Source organism: Carcharodon carcharias, chromosome 3 (assembly GCF_017639515.1).
Source record: "Carcharodon carcharias isolate sCarCar2 chromosome 3, sCarCar2.pri, whole genome shotgun sequence".
Taxonomy (NCBI): Eukaryota; Metazoa; Chordata; class Chondrichthyes; order Lamniformes; family Lamnidae; genus Carcharodon; species Carcharodon carcharias.
In genome coordinates, this window is record NC_054469.1 from 158,613,651 (window position 1) to 158,619,682 (window position 6,032).

The following is a 6,032-nucleotide window of genomic DNA, read 5'->3' on the forward strand; positions in this document are numbered from 1 at the left end:
TCACACTTAGCCTCTCCGTGATTCTCATGAAATTGTTGTAATCTATTAATTAACCATGTAAGTACCTTTCAAACAATGCAATAATTGCTAACAGCCATCAAACAATGTCCCTGGTCCAGAAAGTGAAAAATTAAAAGTTTGGAAGGAACATGCTTTTCCTCAGAAATGGGAGGTAGAAATGTGCTGCTGGGTGGAATTGTCCCAGATTTGCACTAAGTGTGGCAGCCAGCAGGTAAAATGATGTTTTACTCACCGGCCATGATGGCAGGTTTTCACGCTGTATCATACCAAACCCGCCATATTATTTATGCATTCCGGGAAACACACAGTTTCCATGGTGGGCAAGCTCTCATTCGCCCGCCACATCATCAGCTTGCCGCTTCATCATACCGGGTGCCATATTTGAAGACCAACCTAACACACAGTGCTTCCAGACCACGGCTGCTGCAGGGAAGATGTCCACAAAAGGCAAAAAGACTGCAGCTCCAAGGTTCAGCAACACGTCACTGGAATGCCTTTTGGATGCTATGGAGTCCTACCGGGTTGTCCTCTGCCCCCGCTCTGGCTGCAGGATGGGCAGTGGCATGACCAACAAGGTTGGGAGGTGGTGGCAGTGGTGGTTAGCGCCAGCGCCCTTCAAAAAAGGACAGCCACTTAGTGCCACAAGAGGATGAGTTACCTCCTCTATTCCTCCAGGGTAAGTCACTCTTCTTATCACTCTTAACTCACACACTCCCAAACCCATCACACATACACAGGGATCTCACTCACTGCAAGTTCAATGGGCATCACCATTCACTCATCTCACACACACATTCATCGTCCTCAGCCCATCCATGGGACCACTTACTACCCACACATGCCAGGCATACTTATCATCTGGACTGGCAGGCATCCTGCTTACACTCTCTCCATCTCTATTCATGTAGGACAAGCTGGCTTACAACAAGAGGGAGAAATCGCAGAATGGTGGAGGAATGTCTGAAATCAAGGCCCTCACGGTCTTTGAAAACAGAGCCATCCAGCTGGCCGGCACTAATTATCTCCCCTTGCTTCCGCAGGCACACCTGGGAAATAGCCAACGGAGTCCATGACCCAGGGTCTCCAATCAAGCCCCGAAGAAACCACTGAAGAGGAATCTGGAGGCACCGTCCTTGAAGTCCGATCACAGCGCTCACCCACACCCTCCACCAGCGCAGGGACATACACCTTGGTGGGACTTAGCTTTACAGTAGCCTTGGGACCACAATCTGGTGAGCGCATCGCACTGTCTGAACCAGCAGACAACAGCAGGGACTTCCCAAGTCCCTGGCACTCGGAGGATTACTGGAGGCCAGAATGTTGCTGAGTCCAAGTCAGATGACTAGCCTCTGGACTCGGGACACAGCAGACGACGACGATGGTGACACCCTCTGCGGACTGTATTGCAGGGCTCCACCAGACTGGTCCAGGTACCGGAGCCGCATCTTCAGCATCCCAATAATCTGCTCTACCAAGCTGCAAGCTGCTGCATGAGCCTCATCCTGACGTGGTTCTCCTGCAGCATGAAAGAGAGAAAGGCATTATTTTCATGGATGTACTTAGCACCTTTCCTGGGCCTGTGTGACCTTCTCTTAATGTTTCCCACAGAGTTCTGGTCACCCCTCGATGGCCAAAGGTGAGTGTGCTACATGGATGCCCTGACAACCTGTGGGGGACAATGGTCCAAACTGGGATGCTGAGATTGCAAGGGGCTGTGAGCACCTCCAGCCATGACTGCTACATGGCCAGCGTTGGTGAGGAGATTGTACAACGTGTGCAGTCCAACTGCTCCACGGTCCAATAAAGTGGTGGTGGACTCGAAGTATGTGCCGGGGGTGGGGGGGTTGGGTAAGGTATGGAACGCTTCATGGCCCTTTGGTGCCTCCGCATTAAGGGACGGTCACACAGGACCAGGAAAGATGCTAAGTGCAGCCATGATAATAACACCTCTCTCTCTTTCTTGCTGCAGGAGGGCCACATCAGGATTATGGATCCTGGTGACCTAGCTGTATGCCTGATGACCTACAGAGACTATAGAAGATGGAAGAGAGAGTGCACCTGCATGGGCTGGCAGCCGAGGAGCCTGACCCCAATCATATCACTGTGGCTGTGCCTGATCAGTCTCAGTTGCAAAGGTATTGTCAGTTTATACAGATGTCCCTAATGCGTGACCACTCCCCTCGCTTAACCTGCCCCGCACTTTGATTGCCTGTGTGCGGGGTGCAGCGCCAGATCAGCACCTTACCGCCCTCAGCTGTCACCTCCAAGGCTGGCCCGCACTTGCCCCCGAACACCCGTCACCCCCTCAGCAATTGCCTATTGGGCCGGACATCAGTTTCTCCCGCCCCCTGGCACCCCTGAGGGCTGTAAACAATGGGTGAGCTGTGGAGAACACTGCTGCTCAGACCTCACTTTCCCCAAAGTGAAGGCCACCAAGTGCACGTCACCTGTGTGCTGTTGTGAAAAACATGGATGTGCTTTCCTGCCAACATGGACGGAGGATACGGGTTCCAAGAGCCTGGCGGGATGGCCTTTTAATTATATGCTAATGTATTACAATTAGATCCCCGCTGACCAATGGCGGGGAAAAGTGGCCCTCTGTCGGCTGGCTGCGCGGACATTTGCGACCTGCCTTCACGCTGTCGTGAAGCAGGTCGCACCATATTTTCTATGCACGCTACCTATCACACCCGCTGCCAGCAGGCTCGGAAGACTCCCCCCAATTTGGGATGTCGCTATATATATGGAATTTCATTATAAACAGGTTTCATTGCACAAAATACAAACCCTTAATACTCCATTCTATGCCAGTCAACAAACTAAAACTGAGCTAAAAGCAAAATACAGCAGATGCTGGAAATCCGAAATAAAAATAGGAGGTGCTGGAAAACACAGCAGGTCAGGCACCTTCTGTGGAGAGAGAAACTGTTAACTTTTCCAGTGCGTGACTTTTTCTCAGGACTGATCATTGACCTGAAATGTTAACCTTGTTTCCCTCTTCACAGATGCTGCCAGACCTGCTGAGTTTTTCCAGCACTTTCCACTTTTATTTCAAATAAAAACTGAGCTGATTAGATGCTGCTGAAATCAGAATTGATTTCGCCAACTTATTGCTGGTGATACTGGATGAAAAGGGCATTCTGTGCTGACTCTGTCATCACACTATGTTCTCCTGTTCTTCTCCTCAAGCTTGGTTTCCATTCTTTTTCTTCTGGAGAGTTTCCCTAAGTGGGAAAAATATGAAGTAAAACAATTGATGAATGTGCCACATGGGAAATTGTACACAATATTACAATTGGAATAATATAGATTAATAATATGACTGTAGAGCAGATTATCCTAATCTCTGCTCCTGACCATCCCAGAGTATCCAAGGTCAGGCAGGGTCTGATACAGTTACAGAAAGTTACATAGAAAAATATAATTACCCCCGAGTGGATTGATTGCCTCTAAACTCATGACCATGAGCTCCCAAAGGAACTCAGGATGAAAGAATCTGATTTCATCTTCAGCCTGAGGAGAGTCTCTCTGGTCCCCTGGTACTGTGACAAGGATCAATGGGGCCCACCAGCGGTGAGACTGGGGTCAACAGAGTCTCTTGCAGAGTAACTGTGATCTGGGTCATCATCATATCTGTGGTCACCGAGCAGGCAAATCAGTGCAATTGCATCAGAGGCACCCTTCTTGCTGTAGGCTGCTAGCCCTAACTATACTAATGATCCCATCCACCCAATTTGGGATAGTGTCAGTCAACATTTATACAAGTGGCTGAAGATTCTGCTCCACTGTATTTCCACCAGCTGAGAGGAACTATCAGAATGTCAAGGCAGGCTGAGTCTGTTTTAATTTTTAAGAGTAATCAGAATGAAATAACCAGTGGTAAATGAAAACTGTTTTTAATCATTGGATCCCTGTGCCTAATTTGAGGTAGAGAGAGGGAAAAAGAGAGATAGAGAGCAAGATGGAGAGGAAGAGAGACAGATGTGCATTTGCTTCTGGGAACACCATGGTTTAATCTCTGTAATTTGAAAGTAGTCCTTTAATTACTCTTTGTTTTTGACCTTTGGCCAATGTTTTATATGTGTTGTTGTATTCTCTTTAACTTTGCATGACCTATTATCATCTGTGGTTCAGTTGGTAGCACTCTTGCTCTAATGCACAAAGTTATTGGTTCAAGTCCCACTCCAGAGGCATGAGGGTGAAAATTCTAGCCTGACACTCCAGTGCAGTATTGAAAGGCTGATGCATAGTCAGAGGCGTTCTTTATCAGCAATGTTAAATCGAGCCCCTTCTGCCTTCTTAGGTAGATATAGAAGGTCCTGTGGCACCATTTCAAAGAAGAGCAGTGGAGTTATCCCTGTATCCCAGCCGATATTTATTTCTCAACCAACATCACTAAAACACATTATCTGGTCATTACCACTTGCTGCGTGTGAGATTGGCTACTGCATTTCCAACAACAACGATTACACTTCAAAAGTACTTCATTGGCTGAAAAGTGCTTTGGGATGTTCTGAGGTTGTGAAAGGCATTTTATAAATAAATACAAGTCTTTCTTATGGATTACGTGTTTCCCATGCAGCATTTCACCAAAGGTGTTTTGAAAATCTAGGCTCACAACATGCACTGCATTTCTTTTATCAGGACAGTCCAATATTTCTTCACAGAATTCTGTTAAATTTATCGGACATGCCTTGCCTTTTCACAAGCCATATAGTCTCACATGGTATTTGCATCTAGAGAGTCAGAACCAAGGACACTTTTAAAACCAAGCAACATTACAGAGTGGGGAGCTAATTGAGTCAAGATGGGAGGTTGGGAAAAGAAATTGATCCAAGAAGGAGGGAAGACAGGGAGAGGAGACTGAGAAAGGTGGATAGGGGGAAAACGGAGATGGGAAAGAATAGGGAGAAACGGAAATACAGAGAGAATAGGAGAGGGAAGGGTGTTGAAGACTGGAGGAGAGAAAAGTAAAGGGGTATGTGGATAAGAAGATGGGAGAGGGCAGTAGGAACTGGGAGAGAGATGATGGAGAGAGGCTGGAAGATGAGAAGGGAAGGAAAAGGGGGAGAGGAGTGAAGAAGAGCTAAATGGAATGTGGGGTAAGGTTTGGAGATGGAGCCAGAGAGAAAAGAGGAAAAGGAGGGGGTGTGAAGGAAGAGGAAACAATAAGTAGAGAAACAAAGTAGAGGACATGAGGAAATGGAAGGGAAAGCAGGAAGGATGAGAAGGGGGAAGAGGAGGGTAGAGAGGAGAGGTGAAAAGGAGCAGAGGGGAGTTTAGGATGGGAGAGAGGAGAACAGAGGAGGAAAGATGAAGGATTGTGAAAAGAGGTGAGGAATGGAGGGCAGGATATGAAGAGGAGATGGGACAGGGAGATGATGGAAGGTGAAGGTAGCAAGAGTAGGGAAGAGAAATCAAAAATGGGATGGGATGGGGAGCGAACAGGTGCAGATGAAGGGGTTGGGAAGGAGAGAGGAGGAGGATTGAGGAGAAAGAGGGGCTAATTAGAAAAGGGAGCAGAGGGGAAAGAGTCAAATGCAAATCTGTTCTTACTAGGAAACATTGGACATCACATAATGTATTGGAGCATTATGAAAACCATTAAAATTAGATGACAAACAGGTAAAGGTAGGTGTGTCTGAGTATGAATTGTTCCTTTGCTGGATGGGGAGAGGGCCCAGGGACGTAATTTTGCTTCAGTGGGGCTTTGGGCATTTCCTTACCTTGAACAATGTGTTTCCAAGGTTGTGAACATTATTCATGCTTTGACTTTGCTCACATGAACAATTTGTGTGCCGTCTGGTCAGGAATCAAGAGGTGTCTTTATTGCCTTTTGGGGAGTGCTAATTTGTTTTTTATTAATGGCTGGAACATTTTATGCAACATGCTCCTGAATGTCTGATTTTTCACTGCCAACAGATGATTCACCCTGCTGGCATTCTGGACTCTGGATAATGAAATTATCCCACAGAGTCAAGATTGTTATTCAGTGTCACTCATCTGAAACA